Consider the following 22,036-nt stretch of genomic DNA (forward strand, 5'->3'; position numbering starts at 1 on the left):
TTAGCTCTAGAAACCCAGACTTTTACGAAACTGGAATAAATGCCCTTGTATCTCGTTGGGAGAAGTGCATTGAAGCTGCTGGTTCTTATTTTGACTAATAAAATTAATTTTCATAAAAGTTATAGTTTTTTGAAATTTTACTCAAATATCCGACATTTCATTTGCAACAACCTAATAAAAGGCGCCCTTATCAAGCGACTGTTGATTCACTTACTGACGGAAATCACCTTAGGCGACCGATCCCCAAGCCAACTACTGCGTAAGACGAAGCAGTTTAACGGGGGCAAGGTCGGAGTGGAACTTCTAAACCCGGTGTAGTTGCGCCACCAGGTTATCTTGGACTGAGCGGACCCCGGGTCTTTGGAGGTGTTAGCAAATACCGCTGAAAAAATCCACGAGGTGCATGCACGCCCCGTGAGCAGTGAAGTATCGCGGGAGGCCACGGCCAAATTACAAAGCTTCAGCAGAACCCTCGTGATGGGAACTTTGCGTTCGGAAGGTAGATCCACCAACCTAAATAGGCGATAGAGCAGTCGCGCGTTATAGCCTTAACGAGTCCTGCAGTTTGCTGGTACCAACACATGCATTTTCGCTGAAGAAAGAAGTGTACCAGTCCATGTACGTTCACGGCACAAAAAAAAACTGCGACGGCTACCCAGAACGCAGCTCGACGCTGCCTAACCAGCTATGATCCTTCGAGGAAACGCATTGCCTAATCGACACACCCTCTCGGTCCTGACGGTTTCGCGGAATCACAAGTTGATCCCACCACAACCCAAACTAGCGACGGCAAACTCCTCAACCATACACACTTATGGCTACAAGCCAGTAAACGTAAGTCTAGGATTTCGCCAAACATTTTCATTGCGTTTTCATCATCATCGGGCAACAACCGGTATCCGGTCTAGGGCTGCCTTAATAAGGAACTCCAGACATCCCGGTTTCGCACCGAGGTCTTCCAATTCGATATCCCAAAAAGCTGTCTGTCTTCCTGAACTACGCCATCGCTCCATCTCAGGCAGGGTCTGCATCCCCTTGTTTTCCTATCATATATATTGCCCTTACTTTCCGGGCTGCATCATCCTCATCCATACTAATAAGGTGACCCGCCCAACGTAACCTGTTGAACCAAATTTTATCTACAACCTAACAATCGTGGAATCGCTCATAGATTTCGTCGTTATATAGGCTCGTCCATCCTCATGTTGGGGGCCAAAAGTTCTTCAGAGGATTCTTCTCTCGGATGTGGCCAAGAGTTTGCAATTCTTCTTGCAAAGAACTCAGGTCTCCGAGGCATACATAAGGACTGGCAAGATCATAGTCATGTACAGTAAGAGATTTGACCTTGTGGTGAGACGTTTCGAGCGAAACAGTTTCTGTAAGATAGATTTTGTTGGCAGCCAACAACCGTGCGCGGATTTCATCACCATAGCTGTTATCGGTTGTAATTTTCGACCCTAGATAGGAGAAATCTTCAACGGTCTCAAAGTTCTAGTCTCCTATCTTCATTGTTTTCGTTTCACCAGTGCAATTTGATCTTGTTCGTTCTTTGGTTTTTCGCGCTGATGTTGCCACCATGTACTTCAACTTACCTTCGTTAATGTGCAGCACAAGATCTCGCGCCACCTGCTCGATCTAGATGAAGGTAGACTGTACATCTCGGGTTGTTCTTCCCTTGATGTCAATATCATCAGCGTAGGCCAGTAGTTGAATGGAGGATGGAGGTGGAAAATCGTGCCTCTCGCATTTACATCGACATCGCGAATCACTTTCTCCAGGGCCAGGTTAAAGAGGACGTATGAAAGGCATCCCCTTGTCTTAGACTGTTGTTCAAGTCGAATGGTCTCGACAGTGATCCTGCTGCTTTTATCTGGCCTCCCACATTGGTCAGGGTCAACCTAGTCAGTCTGATCAATCTCATCAGAATACCGAATTCTCTCGTGACCGTGTACAGTTTTACCCTGGCTATGCTGTCATAGGCAGCCTTAAATCCGATGAAAAGATGGTGCAACTGATGTCCATATTCCAACAGTTTTTCTTTGCTGGTATGACTGGAGTGAAGCCTCTTTGATATGGGCCAATAATGTTCTGAGCGTATGGGGCTATCCGGCCTAACAATATAGGGAATAATATCTTGCTGGTTCTTCCAAGCTTCCTTTTTCCACCTGTGAAGTAGCTTGCCCGCGTTCTTTGAGAATGCAACATTACTCGGTATGCGGCATTCTTCTGTTCCGTTGCTAGCTTACATTAATCGTCAAACCAGCCGTTCCGACTCCTTTTGCGGCTGAGGCCAAGTATGTTTGTGGCTGTATCCATGATAACGTTCTTCAGGTGATTGTGAAGATCATTTATGGATGCTTCATCTCCGGGTCCTCTGTTGACTGCGGTTATTGCGACATCCATTTCCCTCTTATAGGTGTCGCGGAGGGTTGTGTTGTGGATGGTTTCAGTGTTAACTCTCACCTGATTGTCAAAGAGGATTCTGGGTGGTGTTGTTATTCGAGCTCGGAGCACCATGCTAAACAAGATATTCATCAAGGCCAAAAGGTGGAGGCGTTCAATCAGCACGTGGTCAATTAGGTTGAAAGTGGTCCCGTCTGGAGAGGCCCACGTATGTTTGTGAACCGCTTTCCACGCAAACCAGGTACTTCCAACAACCATTTCGTGCGATACTGCTTACTGAATAATGCGCAGTCCGTTATCATTGGTATCCCTATTTAAGCTATGAGAGCCGACGTATCGCCTGAATACGGGCTCCTTCCCTACGTCTTCTGATGAAGCTCTTAATTAGATCAGAAGTAAAGCTAATTTATTTCCGTCACCCCTTTCGTGCGTGAAACTGACGAAGGATAGCTCCTCCGGCCGTGAAATTGCATTCTTCAAGTCCACATGACTTCGATGCCGTCGCCCAACCCTCCTTTTGGCTGCAAGGAGTATTCATTAAGTCTAAGTTTAAATCTTTCTGCCCTGGCTTTCCAACACCATCTAATTTGTAATTTGAAACGGGGATGACAAGATGTCTCTGTCTGTCTCTCTCTGTCTTTCGCTGCGACAGAGATCGCGTAGCTTCAGGTAAGACAGCTAGTGAAGGTACCTTGATCGCGGTTAAGCCCCCCAGCGTGCCGAATCGATCTTTTCTTCATCATCTACCCCCTATGATTGTATCACGTTACATTATTTCCTTCCCAACGCCGTAAAACAGACTGGATGAACCTCTGGAAAGTCTGGGCAGCGTTGCACAAGCCGAAAGCCATCCTAGTGAACTCAAAGAGTCCGAAAGGTGTGCAAATAGCCGTCTTCGGGATTTGGTTGTACGCCCTGGCTAGATCCAAAGTCGTAAAAACACGGCAATTCGTTAATGACTGCGCGACATCATGGATGAGTGGTACGGGATGTCGGTCTGGAACTGTCTGCGCATTCAGACGCCTATAATCTCCGCATGTCCTCCATTCGCCGTTTGGCTTAGGGACCATATGAAGCGAAGAGGACCAACAACTGTTTGATAGTCTGCAAATACCCTGTTTCATCAAATTTTAAAACTCTCTCTAAGCAACAGCAACCTTCTTGGGTGAAAGAGGACGCACCTTCGAGAAGATTGGAGAGCCGGCTTGGAGAAACTACTTTCCGTTGTGATGTTGCGAAACTTTCGGAGGAGTGCGCGAATGCGATGATCGGCAACGTCCTTGAAAATTATCGACAGAATGTTATCTCGGCAGATAGAAATCTACCCTAACGTCCTTTTTTTTGTTTGCAAAACAAAATCTTACTAAAACCGGTATAATGTCTGTTTTTTTTTTTTGAGGAGGTGGAAATCTTCAAAATACACACCAGCGTGTGGGATTTTTACCCACTAAAACTACCCCCGACTCCCTTCCTCCCCTGCGGAACCACCATAAGGTATTACATCATGGGACGAAGTCAGCTCATTCTAGCTTAGTCACCTTTCTTCTATAGGCGGCGCACGTGAGCGCGCTTTTCTCCTCTCCTCTGCCTTTTGCAATTTGGTTTGGATAGATGCGATCATGGAGTTGACCGCATCCCAATTTTCTTGATGTACTGGCATTTTTGCCACCAGATTTTCTGGTACCAGCACCTCTCCTAGAGTCTCCTCTAGATTCCTCCTTTCTTCCACAAATCTCGGACAGTAGAAGAATACAAGCTCTGGGACTCCATCGCAATTTGGAGTCTCCAATTTAAACCTGTGCAGGTATTGGCGGTATCCTCCATGCTCCGTGAGAATTAATCTCACCCTGTCGTCTCTCCAACCACTCCTTGATGGCAGGAATGAGCCTATGAGTCCACCGACCCTTTCCCGAGCGTTCCCACCGCCTCCCTCCAAACTGGAGTCGCATAAAGCATGATTGAGGTCATCACCCTGACTATAAGCTACCTAGAGGTATGCCGTGGCCCTCCCACGTTCGGCATCATCCTCGCCAGGGCCATACTAGCAGTGGATGGTTTATCGCAAACATACTGCACGTGTTGCCTATAGCTGAGCTTCCTGTCTATCGTCACCTCCAAGTATTTGATGGTCGACTTGGAAGTGATGATATGATTCCCGATTCTAATACAGGCGTAATTTCTCTTCCGGCGCTTACTGATGAGGACCGCTCCTATTTTTTCCTCCCCAAGTGTCAGACCACAGCTCTTTAGCACTGCACTGCACTTTTAGCACTGTTTTCGGCCAAGCCAGTAATAAATTTGATGGCATCAATGGTTTATCTGGCTTTTGATCATCTTTGGACTTCGTCCCCTTGCGTTGAGAACAAGATTATCAAGCATTTCCTCGAATCCAGACAAACTTGGTGGGACGTAGCAGCTGTATACAGATACACCATTTATTTTCGCCCACACAAAGTCACTGGCTACCTAACTTGCAGTACATTGTATGGTCTGTCAACCGCAAGCCCATATCGCCGCTCCACCAGTCGAATGTATGACCCATATGCCACCGTGACGGTGTCTATAGGGTTCACTTATGATGGCAATTTCCATCTCAGATTCAGGTTTATTTGAATAAACCTTAGTTTTTCATTGCAGTGAGCGCCTTCGTAAATTTCGGACATTTTCCACCGAGTTATCACTTCTTTGGAAATTCAAGATTTTGAATGTTAATATCACCCGAAAGTGAATATTCTCACATAATATATGCATATATTACGTGTTACGCACTATGGGACAAATTCACACTCAAATGTTTTTATATAAGAAAGACACAAAACCTTTCATACCTCAAGCGACCAGCTTCCGGTTTCCCGACTTGTTTATATGTTGCGTATACATCTACACGATGAATTCTTCGACAGTCTTTCAGGAGTCCTTACTGTAACTTTCCCCTCTCTTCTCTTCATTGTCTGCGGTGACTTTAACCTCTCATCCGTCTCTCCCTTTATTCACTTTATGAACACTTGTGCGGCTCTTCAGTTCAACCGTACCACAAATCATCTAAATCGCACTCCCGACCTAGTCCTCTCCAACTTGCCAGAATGGCTCCTCTCTCAATCTTCTGTTGCTCGACCCTATGTTGCTCTTAATGCCCATCATCCTGCTCTTGAGTTCGAGGTACAACTGCCACGTCTCAACTCCCATACTATGCACAAGCCCTATAATCTCAACTTTCGTAAGGGTAACTTTGAGAGTTTGAATTTAGCTCTGGCATCAATCACCTGGACTCCCATTCTCTCACCATTAACCCTGCAACCAAACCCTCATCTCCTTTTATTCCATTCTCTCTGACCTCCTTCCTAGTTACGTTCCTTCCTGACCTAAATCCCTGAACTCCTACCCATTATGATTCACCAATGAAATCCATAAAAAACTTCGTCTGAAGCAAGCTGCGAGGAAAAAGTTTTTGTCCACCGGAATCCATGCAGACTCTGCGCATCAGCACTCTGCGATCTTCAGTTTAGTCGCTGTTTAGCTAAATCTAAGAAAGATTATCTGGACAGTGTTGAAATCGAATTGGCGCATGGTGACTTGAACATCTGTAAAACCCGCAATGCCTCCCAGTCCACTCTCACTTTCAACAAATTCTCTGGTTCAACTTCTACCTCTCCTCAGCTATCATGTGATTTACTTTGCAGTTACTTCTCCTCGGTGCATAACTCCTCTCCCTCTTCTTCCTATCTCCCCTTTCTGAGTGCAGCTTCCTCCGAATTTCCTGCCATTCCCCTCCTTTCTCCCCTTTTTGATGGAATACCTCATTGACAACCTTGATGCCAATGTCGGACCCGGCCCCGATGGTCTTCCCAACGTCTTCCTGATTAAAATATCTAAATTCATTTCTCTTCCTCTCTGCATTATTTTCAATAAGAGCCACGAAGAGTGTCATTTTCCCAACCTGTGGAAAGCAGCCCTTATTTTTCCCACACACCGGCCCCATGGTGGCCATACTTTTACTAAGAATTGCCGCCCTATTTCGCTCCTCTCATCCGCCGATCCACTGATAACAATTTTCTAGACTTCACCAACTTTGTGGCCAAATGCCTTAGCTCTCGGCAGGAATTTACACGGATTCCGTTAATCACGAAAAACTATTGTCAAACTGTTTTCCTCTGTTTTGTACCCAATGGATTGCGCTTCCCTGCAAGCAAATCTGGATACTTTAGTCCATTGGTGCACATCCCCATAATACTTGTTAACCCCCTCGTGAGAAGTATCCTTGAGTATTGTTCCGTGGCTTCGTCCCCCTTCTGTAATTGTGATTCTCTTTCCCATGAGAAGATACAGCGCAAATTCACTCGCTCGCTCTTGTTCAAAATGACCCGGATTGACTATCCCGCCCGCCTTATCGTCTCCTTTACCTCCAACAACGTAGAATCATCCTCGATCTTTGCAACCTCTTCACATTCTCTACCGGCCTAATCGACTGCTCTGCCTCTGCTGATATCGTTTTTCGTAATGCGTCATACAACACGCGGAACGCTGGCTTTTTCGATGTGCCCTTCGTGGAGCTCGAAGTCTTTTTTTTTGTCATTTAATAAATAAATAAACAAGAAAGTATCTGTACATAAAAAGCCGCTTCAAATTAATAGAAAGGGAGGAAAATATATCGTCCTAACGTTACTTTTACAGCGACGAGAGTACACAGCTTTTCAGACTGTGATTTCCTGGCGTTCAATACGTTGAAAAATTGCATAGTGGTAGCTTCTATTTTATATTTTAGTACGTACCCCCTAGATAGACGCACCCTCGTTGTCGATTCGACCAAATATACTTCAGCTCCCTCCAGGTCGCCCCGAAAAGCCTCCGCTCCTCCTCTACTGTTCTGCACCAAGTACTTCTAGGACGACAGACTTGTTACCCACTCTTGAATAGTAGATTCAATTGCATAATAAACAATGGAGTTGTCGCCCTTGTAACCCATCTACTGCCACTTCTGCCCTCTAATTACCACATCTACCGGTACCAGTCCGGTGCGTCGACTCTTTTCTTCGTTTGAGATTTTCTCAGACCACAGTACACCAATGACATACAGGGACAGATGTTTACAAAGCCTTAGAGCTTTCTAGTAACAGCGGTGGTCACTTTTCATATACTGCTCCCAAATAATAGCACAGAGAGAACATCGGCGCTCAACAACCTCAACTTTATGTCGGTGTTAAGATATCCGATAAGACTGTTCCGCTCGAAACGTCTCACCATAGGGTCAAAGCTCTTACTGTACAAGACTATGATCCAGCCAGTCCTCATGTATTCCTCGGAGACTTGGGTTCTTAGTAAAAAAAAAAACTGCGAACTCTTGGCCGCGTTCGAGAGAAAATTGTTGACCCCTTACATGAGATGGACGATTCCGTATCCTACATAACAACGAAGTCTATGAACAATATCACGGCGGTGGGCGGGTCACTTAATCCGTATGGATGAGAATGATCCAGCCCGAAAAGTCTATAAAGGCAATATTTATGGTAGAAAAAGAAGACGAGGCAGACTCTGAGATGGTGCGATCACGTAGGTCAGGACGCCAGACAGCTTATAGAGATATCGAATTGGTGGACCTCGGCGCAAAACCGGGGCGTCTGATGTTTCTTATAAAGGCAGGCCTAGACCGGATACCAATTGTTTCGCGCCGTCGTGTATGATGATGATAATTTTAGAGAAAAAACTAAGACCTATAAACACCGCAGGATTATATTTAGGTGAAACTAGGTCTTACATTAAAAATATGATTGGCGAATATGAAGGCGCTTGCAGAGCTGAGTGACATGCAACAGACCAACTATTTATTATTGACCTTTTATAGTCTTAAATGTTTAATTAATCTCTAGTTGCATATTGAATTTCTAATTTTAATTAATAAATAATGATCGATTAAATTGTACAAAGATACGGCGCTCTGTCCGCGGCAATGGTTCACTTAGATAACAAGAAATTGTATTATTATAAAGGAAATTATTCAATGTTCAAGAAAATGTACATTCAGAAACGGAAAGAAATGATCAAGGCGACCAGCTCAGTCGACGGTTAGCAACTAACTCCATTCAATTATTTATACAATTTTTTAAAATGTCAAATCAATTGGCAAGGTCTACTTCACATGACAGCTAACGTGTGAAGTAGTGCTACTCTTTTGAATCGTCCTCGTGGCGAGTTCGAATACGCCACGGCGAGCAGCGGTGGTGGCATTTGTCTGTCGCATGAACCACATTCGAAATAAATTTCGAATAAATAAATTTCGAATGTCGTTAACCCTGCTGCGCCACAGACAAAACATTAAAAAGGTTGGAAAAAAATGTTAACATCTACCAAAAAATTGGCAGGCTTATGATATAAAGCAGTCTAACCCGAAGACATAGCCGATGTCGAATTGTAAGGAATTGAAGGATGAGGTTATTGAACGGAGACAGTTGGAAGCAAATAGTGAAGGAAAAGAAAGCACGAAGTGGCTATCGGGCTGAGAAGAAGAATAATACCTTCGGCCAAAAAAGTTCACTGACTATACTTTAGATTTCCTGTTAATAAAAGAGGTAAAAATTGGCTGCTGAAAATGTGTTGAAACAGTTGCTCCACAACTTTAAATGGTTGACTGAAAAGAAGTCACACAGCCATGCCATTTATAACACCCAAATTTAAAGTAAACCATAAAGGTGAAAAGGATTTCTATTTCTATTGACTAAGAGGTGGTTAATCTCCTTCAAACCCCTCGCTCCAACTAAATTAAAAATGTAATTCAATAAAAATGACCGCTTTTTTGAAATAAGGATAATAAGGAATTCCGACTAACTAATACAATTAAATGGTCTGCCCACATATGTAGTAGCTCAAAAAAACTGAATGAATACTTTTGTACATAGTTCATGACAATATCAAATTTTTCGCTCCCTTCAGAATAGCGATTTAATTGTAACTTGATTAGATAAACTTTATGAATGCTACCCTTAGTTCTTGCAGTGATTCTTTACAATAAACGGAATTTTTCATTTCATTATAATTAAACTTCATTTGAAAATCGCAGAAAAATAGAGAAATAATATGAAAGAATTGATACTTCTTGCACTGAAAGCTAAAATTAGAATTTATCTAGTTTTCGTATTTAAGAGAAGCAAACAGATATGGAACGCTGCGTGGGATGTTTGCAACAAGACAAGCTGTTAATATTCTGTGCTAATTTTTCGAATTTGTAGCTTTTTTTTAATAAAGTACACTTTTCCCGACGCTTTCGTCCTACACCACTATAGTGTACAGGTTACATCGGAAGCATAATCGCAAAGACATCTAGATGACTTATATATGATAGTGAATTATACATATATGTCAGCGGAAAAAATCAGCCCGAAACATAGTCCTTTCTATTTATGAAAAGCCATTCAACTACTCAAACTTTTTATAAAGAATTTTTACGCCAGATACGGTTCAGAAAAAAATTATATCGTCCTGGACACTTCGCGTGCCCACTCAAAAAAATGCGAATACCATTTTTCCTCTGGAAGGAACTTAGTTTGTCGGCACTGCATTCGCCAACTAATATGAGCCCTAGAACAAAAGGCGGAGTCGTAATAATTGGAGCGTTCATCAAAAATTACGTTCAAAACGGGGCAAGGGCCCACAGCCGAAATTCATATTTTTTCCTTATAGGCCGCTGGGTTGAAAAAAGTCAATATCCTCTGGCTAGACCACTTAACTGCAGAAGAAACATTTTGAAAAAGGGTCGTAATTTCCAAGGAAAAGTGGGAAAAATTGTAAGGCTATGTTTTCCATGAACCATTGCTCTCAAGTATTTGATGACGCGCTTGGAGGTGATGATATGATTCCTAATTCTAATGCGAGCGCAATTTCTCTTCCAGCGCTCGGTGATGCGGAATACCAACCCAGTGGTAGCCAGCCAACCCTTCACAGTACCGATTGCTGTAGCTATCGCCAATAGTAGCGAGGTAGGTGGGAACAGAAATCGTCGCCAGGGACTTCTATATACGACCCCAATTGGCAGAATTGAATATATTTTTCACTTCCAGGGTTACTACCTCCAATATTTGCTGATACTACCCTTTCCATGAATTGCATTTTCGCCCAAGCCAGTAACCAATTTGATGGCATTAATGGTTGTTCTGGCTTTACGGAACCCATACTGTTGATCTGGCTTCTTGGCTCTCAACGACTGGGATCAACCTATTATAGATTACCTGCTCCAGCATTTTCCCATAGGGTCTAGAAGACATAGGAGTCTATAAGAGGATGGCTCACCTGGAGGTTTGTCCGCCTTATGCAGCAATACCAACTTCTGCCGGTTCCATGCTGTGGGGAATATCCCTTCAGACATACACGCTTCGAACAACCCAGTGAACATGTCCAGTCTAGGTTTCACGGCGAGCTAGAGGGCCCTATTCGGTATTCCGTCCAGGCCCGAAGTTTGTTGTCGCTACTGCAGATCTCCAACAGCTTGTATGTGGTTACTGCCGAAATTGCCGCTAAATCCAGAGCTATCTGAATGTTATCAGCACCCCTATCTTGCTGGGGAAATAACCCCTGGATGATTTTCAACAAGAGAGAAAAGTCTCTGAATCATCTCATCATAACTCTCTAGACGCTCCTCCACCGGTTTACATTCGCCTCAGAACAGAGCTCTTTGAAACATTCCCTTTTGCTCCGGTGGGTAGCGAACTTGAAATGCATGCTCGTTTTGCACCTGATCGATCCTACTTACCGCTCTCTGCGCCATTCTTCTGGTTCGGTGACAGGCTGATCGAAGACCGCGTGAACGGACGGATGCGTCACACGCCTTGGAGATGCATTGTCTGACATGAAGAACTTTTCCCGTGCGGGCCGCCAATCTTAGTAGATTGGTCCAGCCACACTTTCAAGAAGATCTGCTTATCCAACTGTTTTGCGGACCAGCCTGATTTACCCCTAGACTTTGGATATTCTCCTTAATCCGAAGATAATTGCCTGGTGATCGCTGTGGGTGTAGTCCTCGCTAACGTGCCAGGTCATACAATGCGTCAGTGCGGGGTTACCAAAGGTCAGGTCTACGAGTGTAGTAGACCCTTCTTACGTAAAGGTGCTTACATTGCCGTTGGGCAGAAAAATATTTAACTAGGCCAAAGTCTCTGGTAGACTTCGGCCCTTTGCGTTATTCGCTCTGCTTCCCTATTCCAGGGTCCACGCGTTAAAATCACCAGCAATCACCTTCAGATTTCGTCCTTTTTCGTGGTGAACAAAGTTGTCCAACATGTTTTCAAACTCCGACGATGTGAGACTGAGTGGGCTGCTGCAGCTGAACAAGTGCACGTCGCTTATTTTTGCCCACTCAATGCCGACTGCATAGTTCACTTACGATGGCAACTTCCATCCCAGACTCGTGGGTGGTCTGCTCAAATAAATTCTGAGCAACCCCGGAATGATTGAAGTTTATTTGAATGAAGTTCATTTTTTCACTGCAGTCAACGCCTTAGTAAATTCCAGGCTTTTGCTACTTCCGGCAATATGCCAGTCATCCCGTCCGTTTGTCACACCCGATATACTCGGAAACCGCTGAACCAGTTGTGACAAAATTTGGTGAGAAGGTGTGGTTCGTGAATCCCTTTACATATAGCAAGCGACGCTATTTTTATGTAGGGGGCTCCCCATACATGCGAAAAGGGGGTGTACATTTTTTTCACAGAATATAGTCATATGGGGTGTCAAATAAAAGGGCTTGATTACTACTTCTCGAGACTGATCTTATTTCTGATATTGAGAGAGTGAGAGGTCTGCGTCATGCTATCGGGATATTTTGGCCTGTGATAATAACTAATGAGGAACTCCGTCGGCAAAGGTAGGTAGTTGTGTTAACAAGAAGGCGGTATTAGCAGTGGATAGGTGATATATTGGGAAAGGTTGACAACTTCATTGTAGGTAACCATAGAACTACTTGGCGGCGAGTGCAAGCTTCTTGGCAAATCGTAGAGGCAGCCGAAGCACATGGTGAGTGGGGGTGATTTATGTGCTATGCTCCACATAGGGGGCTATGAAAACCATACTTGGGGAAGTTTCCAAAAATTTTCGAAAGTCTGACCAGTCACGTCCCCTTAAAACAATACTGTCAGAATGATAAGAAAAACGCCCCTGAGCAAGATCTGGTGGTTGTGATTCAGTTCCAACTCCACTCGAGTTAACCGAATTCTCACGAATCCGCATCTTCTGTCTTTTCCAGACATACGATAATACTGAAAAACTATCTGAAAAAGTTCCCTAGGACCCAATGAAAATAAAACCATAAGAATGGATGAAATTCCGAACAAGGCTCTGAAAGTGACAGTCAGAGTATTACCAAAAATGATTCGCCCGGGTTTTGATGGGATGCTTTGAGTCTTGCTCACGTGTGAAAATTCTAGAAACAAGTCCTCATCCCCAAATTGGGTAAACCCTTGCCCGGGTTTTCTTCATATAGACCAATATGCCTGCTGAACACCTTAGACAAATTACCCGAACATATAATATATAATAAATTATTTCCAATCCCAGAAAAGCAACCCAGCATTATGACTGACCTGGCTAAGGTCGCAATATATATATGGGTGCCAATCACCCCTTGGTGGAGTAAAGCGCATCAACCACACCTAACTGCCATCGCTTGCGGTTACCTGAAATGCACGTCAGTTCCCCCCACGACTTCCCGAGACGCTCGCACTCCCTCTCTACTGTTCTACAAAATATGGCCTTAGGGTCACAATGAAACAAGGCAAATGCGCTGCACTCCCGACATGTAGTACTGTCATTACAACATAAGAGAAAAGAACATACCTGTTTAACAAATATTGGTCGGCGCCTCGACGATCAATTGCATGAAACCACAAAGTCTAACGCCTCTCGGCGTCAGCTAGTTTAGTGAGAATTCATCACAGATAGGCAAAACAGAAACCAATTTTTTTTTTGAGTGTGATTTCGACTTAGGAACCCTCAACCCTCAAACAAAAATCTAGCTCCGGCCAAGCTTGGGCGAACTACAGTGGATTTACGGTAGTTATAATTTGCACTCATGTTATGTTTTGCGAATGAGGTGAGGTAGCGTCTGATGAGCTACTTCTGCTCCGGACGAATCCGTAAGCCGTCTTTTGTCCTAACAAACAAATTGGTAGTTGGCCATACAAAATTATCCCAAAGATTCCAAGATAGATTGGACGACGCGCTACGATATAACACGATTTATGAGTTAAAGTGGGGGCATCATATAGATTTGGTCACGGCAATTTACTATTCTGCCACAGGACCTGGCGATATCGTATCTGAGCTCTGGAAAGCAAAGAGCTGGGACTCAACATTGTGGCTCAGTGAATTCTTTAATCGGGCTATTCAGCACCACCAAGAAAGTACCACTGTTCCAATATGGAAAAAGAAAGGTAGTCCAACAAAATGTTCAAATTACCATCCGGTCCGGTTACTTTCCCATACCATCAAGATTTTTGAAGGCATTCTTGGCAACCGTATTCGCGAAATCGTTGGAATAACCATGAATCAAGCCGGATTTGACAAAAACTGCGGAACTACTGACACAATACACGCTGCGTGGTTACTCATGGAGAAACACCGTGAGAAGCATCGCCCTCTTTACATTGCATTTCTAGATCTAGAGAAAGCGTTTAACCGTGTGCCACACGAACTCATCTGGTATGCTGTAGACAACACTTAGTGCCAGAAGAACTCGTGCACTGAGTTCAATTGTTCTACCACGATCCGGAAGGTAAAGTTCGAAGTATGGCGGGTATATCTTCGTCTCCCTGTTGGTGTTCGTCAAGGAAGCGCCCTCTCACCACTCCTCTTTGTTCTTGTTATGGACACCGTCACATGGGATATCCAACGTCCAGCGCCCTACACACTGCTTTATGCAGATTATGTTTTCCCAGTATCTGATAGCAAAAATGATCTCGAGCAACTTGTCCAAAAATGGAATGATCGCCTCATGCAACACGGTCTCAGATTGAATCTAATCAAAACTGAATTTTTGACGACCGATCCCCATGAAACAGGCACAATCACTATCAACGGCAGTGATCTGCCCAGAACTGAGCAATTTAAATACCTCGGGTCAACGCTATCAGCCAATGAAGAACTGCGTTATGAAATTGTTTCACGCATTAACACAACCTGGATGAAGTGGCGTTCCACAACTGGTGTTCTTTGTGATCTGATACGTCTCAAATCTAAAATCGACCGCAATGTCATCCGTCTTGTCGCTCTCTATGGTTCTGTGTGTTGGCCGACTATAAAAGACAATTAACGGCGTCTTGCGGTAATGGATACGAAGATGTTAAGTTGGACCACGTTTTAATCACATCCAAAATGAGAATATCGGCGATCGTTATGGGGTTTCACCAATTGTGGAAAAGTTACGAGAGAATTCGTGCTAATGAGAATTCACTTGCCAAGATTGGTCTGAACATCGAAGTCGATGGTAAGCGACCAAAAGGCATACCGAAACAACAGTGGCTTGATACACTGGATGGGAATTTAAAAGCCTCGAGATTGCACCCAGATCAGGCATTCGATGGAGCCAAATGGCGAAACTGATCACGACGAGCCGACCCCGCTTGTAAATGGGGCAAAAGCTGAAGAAAAGAAGAAGATTCTATATTCCAGAGCGTTGACACTGAATTTTTGAAGGACGTAGACTGTTTTTTAGATTTAAGATGTTATCAATTTTTATTATTTTAAATTGACTCGATGATCGCCTCTAAAACTGACCCCCCTCCCCCTTGAGGTTCATATACTGATCTCCTCTACTGTCCTGGTATCTTTGATTATCTAAACTGAACAAATCAGTGCTTATCCATAAAGGGAGAAGCAATTTACATTTTTCATAGGTACTAATACCTTTCTGTCCATAGAATGGGATTTTTCAGACCATGGGCACTTATTTGCATATAAAAATGTAAAATAACAATTGAATAATTCCTCAAAGGAACAAAAAAAAAATTAAATTGCAAAGCCTAATTAGAATAATTTGGGGCTTAATTTCAGTATAATTTAGGGTTTTATTTCAATAGCACTTCACAAACAGCAAAGATACAAATTATACTTCAATATTCATTCAAATTTTTGGAAGAGGATATTCACTTAGAAACAAGAATTTTTATTGTTTTTTTAATTCATCCAATCCCCATTCCTGTAAAAATCTACAACATCCTATGTGAATTTCTCAAAAATTTGTTCAACCTTGAAACTAGCTCTCCACTGGTCGAATTAGATACTATTACGTAGCTTACAGGAAAAGACTTAAAATTCAACCAGAAATCATTCATTCAGTCGGAATAATACCCGTTCTGTGATTCCCTCAAATAAGGCAGTTGTATATCTTTATTTTGAACAAAGATACTTTCTACTCGTTACCTCAATAAATACAAGAATTTCTATAAATATTTAAGGAATTTCGGATGCCAAGAACAATTCTGTTGCTCTCGTGGACTGATATAACGCGTCGGTGGTTCCCTAATAGATTGGGGGTTACAATAAAACTTTTAAAGTTTCAAATATCACTTTCCCACGAACATTCATTGACTACTTAAAATAGACCTAAAACTACAATTATTCACCTGAAATTATTTCAATCTTCCTTGGGATTTTAGATTTGAAAGTAACTACTTTTCACACTCACTGGTTTTTTTTAGTTGCACTGTATCTCTGAACTATCACTTTTCCACTATCCGTAACTAGCACAGTTGAAGCTTATCTAACGACTATTCTCAGATGGGAACTGGTTAGATCCTCTGCGGACTATGTCAACTCCTTGTTGAGACTTTAACACCTATAGCGCACCGTTTGAACTGAACAAGTGGCTTTCAACTGTTGCTTATATAGAGGAACACTTCGAGCACTCCACATTGGACGCTGCAAGCTGGAGTCCTATCTCTAATAATGTATTTGCCGAGTTGTCGATGTATCTGTTCTCGTGTCCTGATATCCATAGTCAAATTGAAGGCACTCTTCAATACCACAACAATAAGCTGATGTCAACGCTAACTGATAGATACATTTACCTTTTCCCTAACCTGCCGTGGAATAAACTCCCACGCAACTCAACTCTTTGTCTTATGTGTACCCGCCATAAGGACGATGGTATTCCATCATTGACGCGATTCTACCCATGGCACAACAGAACATATTGCAATTGTTATTGTTTCGTAGTGAAATACTTTCGCGGTTGTACTGTCGCGATATCGTGGAAAGATATTTCCAGTTGCGCTATTTGAAACTTTTGCATGTGTTAGAGATTTTTGATTCCAGGGTCTGCGCAGAGAAACTTAACGGACACTCTTCACTTAATTGGAATTAGTTCAACGAGTATTTTGCTACTAGAAACACCCTCGACGCGTTACTTACCTCAAAAATGCTTTTCTCTGAAGTATCTACTGTCTCTTTAATGAGATAAAAACCGAATCCTAACACATCGTTCAATAAGTCCCGGGACTAACTATGAAAACAACATTTTATCCGCAAAATTCTTTATTATTCATCAACATAATCTCCTTCAAGGGTTATACAATCATTCCAACGCTTCTCTAACTTTTCAATGCCATGTTTGTAGAACGATTTGTCTTTTGACTCAAAATGAGCCTCAGTAGCAGCGATCACCTCCTCATTTGAGACAAATCTTTTTCCCTGGAGCATCTTTTTGAGATCCGCAAAGAGCCAGCAGTCGCTGGGGACCAGATCCGGCGAGTACGGAGGATGAGGAAGCAGTTGGAAGCCTAATTCGTTGAATTTGGTCATCGTTTTGATTGACTTGTGGCACGGTGCGGTGTCTTGATGAAAGATGACTTTCTTCTTCTTCATGTGTGGGCGTTTTTTTCGCTATTTCGGCCTTCAAACGATCCAATAACACCATGTAGTAGTCGCTATTGATGGTTTTTCCTTTTTCGAGGTAGTCAATGAAAATTATACCATTCGCATGCCAGATAACGGACGCCATCACTTTGCCGGCCGACTGTTGTGTTTTTGGACGCTTCGGGCGGCTTTTACCGGTCGTACCCCATTCAGCTGACTGCCGACTTGACTCCGGAGTGAAATGGTGAATCCATGTTTCGTCTACTGTCACATATCGACGCAAAAAATCGTGTTTATTGCGAGTAAACAGTGCCAAACAGCTCTCCGAATCATTGATACGTTGTTGCTTTTGTTCCATCGTGAGCAAACACGGCTGCCATTTGGAAAAAACCTTTTTCATAGCCAATTTTTGGTGCAAAATAGTAAATGCACTACCAGTTGATATGTTCACCATCTTAGCTATCTCGCGCACTTTCATTTTGCGGTCACCCATCACGATTTTCAATACTTGCTTGGTGTTTTCGGGAGTTACTCCCTCATTTGGCCGACCCGAACGTTCCGCATCATTTGTATCAGCACGACCGCGTTTCAAGTCAGCATACCACCGACAAATGGTTGTTTTCGACGGAGTTGAGTCCGGATAACGTTTTTCAAGCCATTGCTAGGCTTGAACAGTGTTTTTCCCCATTAGAAAACAATGTTTTATCAACACACGAAACTCGTTTTGGTCCATTTTTTCACGATTGCAAAGGTAGCGTCAGTTTAACCACTATAGCTTTCTTGGTTATGTTTCGAATTACATCAAATTTTGACACATCTTATCTGAAGGTTGGTACTTCTGAACCTTGGTATATAAATGGCATTATTAGCGCCATTTCTACGCTAGTCCCGGGACTTATTGAACGATGTGTTACACTCTAAAAAGCATGTATTTTTCGGTTATGGAAGCAGATCTGCATCGATTTGATGCTAAGGCCGATATTCTACAACGCATAATATACTTAGATCTGATATTCTGCTAAGAGATGCATCCCTCTCTAAAGCTCTTGTTCCTCTACAGCCCTTAAAACAGATTTTAATCCTTGCTTTCCCTAAGGATTTGCTGCTATTCATCGCGGTCGGGAAACAACTTTTCTAGGATTCTTCCATCATAAATCGTCTGGAATTCCTTGGATCGTCGATGTGTCTGACGTGAACGGTTCAGTCTTCAGAGCATGACTGGAAAGAGCTAGGACGTGGTTAATATGATTCGCATCCTACAAATTAATAAGCACTGGAGTGCAGCCACTCACGAGTTGCTAGCGCACTGCGGAGACCAAAGCTCATCACTGAGCATTACCGAAAAAAAAGACCCCAGCTTCATGGCACCCTGACATATCAGATACTGCTACCATCTGGGTTCGGGATGGCATCCTCCTTAAGGTTCTTGCCCAAAGCCGAGGGGACGACTTACTCTGAATCCGGTGTTTAGAAGTAACGTTTTTCAGGGTCTATCTAACACCGAATGTGACGATGCCGGGCAGAGGGGGAAGACCCTGGTCGGAGGTAGCTTCAATACCACGGCACTTGAATGGAGCATGCCTCCCCTAGACTCCAGAGGGAAACGAATTTTCGAAATGTGGCGAGAACACCGGGAAGCTTATTGAAACTCTTGGAACAGCTGGGACCGCCCTGGAGGTTACTTCTGGAGGGTAATGGCGCCGCAGCTGACACTGCCTTAACTTCAATTATGAACCTGATAACGACGGCCTGTGGAGCTTCCATGCTCAAGAGGGCATCGAGACGTAGCCAACCTGTTATGTATTGGTGGACGGCGGAAATTGCAAAACTCCGGAAGCAGTGTCACAGGCTTTGCCGCTTAACACAACGTCTAAACAACCGGGAGAAGGCATACACCATAATGACAGAGTGCAGATCAGCCAAAAGGAGACTCAACAGCGCAATAAACAGGAGCAAAGCTCGCTGCTGGCAGAATCTGGACGACGAGGTGAATGAAGACCCGGGGGGAGCTCGGTTATAAACTGATAGCCCAAATAGTCAGAGCTCTGTGGAAACCCTGCTCACTTAATCCCAAGTAAATGAATTGCATTGTACGGGCACTATTCCCTGCACACCTCGTACGGAATGATGACGTCGGCGCGGAGAGTGCCGAGGACTGCCCACTTTTCTCTATAAAAAGTTAGAACGGATAGTTTAGCTATGAAAAACAAAAAGGCGCCAAGATGCCGATTTTTATTCCATCAGAGGTATACAAATTGGTGTTTCAACATCGGCCAAACCTACTGCTGGACGCATTCAGCGCTTGCCTGGAGGAGGGTATTTTTCCTTCTTGTTGGAAGGTGTCGAAACTTACTCTGATCAGCAAAGGAAAAGCCCCCCCCCCACGGCAATTCGATTTTGGAGCTGGGAGATCCATAGTAGATGTGTATGTGGTGAGGGAGAAGCTATAGCTTCTGAGCACTCAGGCTGTGTTGGCCCATTGTACTCGCCACCCCCATCTAACGGAATACTCCGGATTCGTTAACGTATCGCAGGATTTCCGTTAGTGAATGGACGCTACCCGTTGCAACTGGAGGACATCGGCACCAAAGATCTGATGCCCAATGCGACCATAGGCATGCCCCGTGGATTGCGCTTCCGCATTACAGGAGGGATACGTATCATCTTCAGTAATTTCTATTCTGAACATATGCTCAGCTAGTGTAGAAGTAGCCATCCTGACTAAAAAGAGAATTCCTGCGTCCCATATCGTTCGGCGAGGCGATAATCGAGTCAAAACCGGGGGTAAAGTACCTTGGATTGACTCTTGACTCAAAGATAAGCTTTTTTAGCAAATGAAAGCAGCAACAAACAAAGCTGCAGCTGGAGTTCAGCATTAAATAGGCTAATGGCAAATATTGGGGGTCCTACGCCTAGCAGGCGGCGTCGCCTGATAAGTTCAACGCACCGTGTTTTGCTCTACGGCGCGAGGTATATCCTAAGCGTCTCGCACAAGTGTGGAGACGGGGATCTTTGCGGGTGGCGTCTACGTACCGCACTGTCTCTGAAACGGTCGTGAGGGTGATCGCGGGAGTGATCCCCGTTGCCCTTCTTGCTAAGAAACGCAAAGTCATACACAAGCGCAAGGGAAGTTATTGCTCGTGAAGAACAGCAATACCCACTAGCTGAGTGGCAACTCTCTTGACAAAATAGAACTAGAGGCAGGCGCAGCCCATCTGGCTGCGCAACTCATTGGCAACTTAGATACATGGCTGAATCGGAAGCATGATGAGACTGACTATTTCCTTACCCAGTTCTTAAGTAGGCACGGACATCACACCTTTCCTTCTTATTCTTTTTCTTATGGAAGTTGAGATAGGATTCGTTAGCAGCTCTATTTAAACACAAGGAATCTTTCTCTAGACTGCATTGTCGAGGAGATGCTGAGGAGAGCTGACAGGTGCAACCGTGTTGTCCATTACGTCCGGGTGCTTCTCGTTGCAAAGAAGATAAAACTCGAGCGGTGGAAGAGCCGGATGGCAGAGGGTTCCTTGAACTCACATTTCCGTTCCTCCTCTCCCCCTCCCAGTGGTGAAAGGAATACCCTGATTTAAAGGCTCCGCATAGCAGGAGAATTCGGATGCTAGCCCGAAGTAATGTGACAAACGGTTCCAGGCTACCACTTGGTTTCGGGCTAGCTCTGGGGAGGTGTGTATTGGAATTCAACAATCTGTGCGTGAATGCATTCACCTACTCCACCCCAAAAAATATTCACGAATGAACTCGTCCTTTGATGATATTCCCTGCTTTCGCCCAGACTTTTTTCGTTCTTCGTTTCTAGCTGTCATAACACAGAAGAGGCCGAGTGAGTCTTGAATATCGTAAATTCCATTTACCTATGCATCATATTCTCTTTCAAAATAGGCATAACCCACCTATAAATTCCTTCCACTTCATTATCGCTCATTATTAGTAACCCCAGGTAAACTAAACTGTTCAAAGTTGTGGCCATCCAATGATGTGTTTTGTCGTTTTCGCCTCCTAGATTGTATGATGGTTTTAGTCTTATCCTCGTTTATTCGCAGACCGACTGTCCTCGCTATCTCATTTGGTCTCATTATAGATTCTTTAACGTAGGATTTGAATCGCATCAGAATATACCTATCATCTGCATAGGCTACTATTTGAGAGGTTTAGTGGTGTAGGCTGCCTCTTACATCGTTCAGGGTTTTCCGCGCTACATACTTCAGGACAATTTAGGGGCCAGTCCATCGCCTTGTTCAAGAAAAGAATCTGGTTGAAAGTTTCGCATCGGTTGATATTGTACTTTTACGTGGACTGACGTATTCGACCAATTTTGACGAAACTCCAACCTTGACCACTATTCTGCACAATACCACACGATCAATATTGCTTGTTTGACATCCACGAAACATCATTATCAACGGCTCAACAATCGGTATCCGGTCGATGCTTGCCTTAATAAGGAACTCCTGAGACCCCGCTTTGGCGCCGAGGTCCACCAATTCGATATCCCTAAAAGGCAGGGTCTGCCTCTTCTTCCTTTTCTACCATAGATATTGCCCTTATAGACTTCCCGGACTAGATCATCCTCATCCATACGGATTAGGTGACCCCCCCCCCCACATCCAAGATGTCATGGTATCGCTCATAGATTTTGTCGTTATGTAAGCTTCGCAAACGTCCATCCTCATGTAGGGAGCCAAAAGTTCTTCGCAGGATTGTTCACTCGAACGCGGCAAAGATTTCGAACCCAAGTCTCCGAGGAATACATAAGGACTGACAAAATCATTGTCTTGCA

At 43.8% G+C, this 22,036-nt stretch overlaps 1 protein-coding gene across 2 annotated transcripts in view; it reads right to left on the reverse strand.

Moving 5' to 3' along the window:
- LOC119659110 (RYamide neuropeptides) overlaps window positions 1-16,244 on the reverse strand; it is a 91,932-nt gene extending 75,688 nt beyond the window's left edge. Inside the window, exon 1 of one of the 2 annotated variants that reach the window (XM_038067043.1) lies at window positions 16,005-16,244. The gene's annotated coding sequence lies outside the window, so the exon portion shown is untranslated. The remainder of the gene's footprint in view (window positions 1-16,004) is intronic. The other variant, XM_038067036.1, reaches the window with a different exon arrangement.
- Between the last annotated feature and the right edge of the window lie 5,792 nt (window positions 16,245-22,036).

The sequence above is a fragment of the Hermetia illucens genome, chromosome 1 (assembly GCF_905115235.1).
Source record: "Hermetia illucens chromosome 1, iHerIll2.2.curated.20191125, whole genome shotgun sequence".
Taxonomy (NCBI): Eukaryota; Metazoa; Arthropoda; class Insecta; order Diptera; family Stratiomyidae; genus Hermetia; species Hermetia illucens.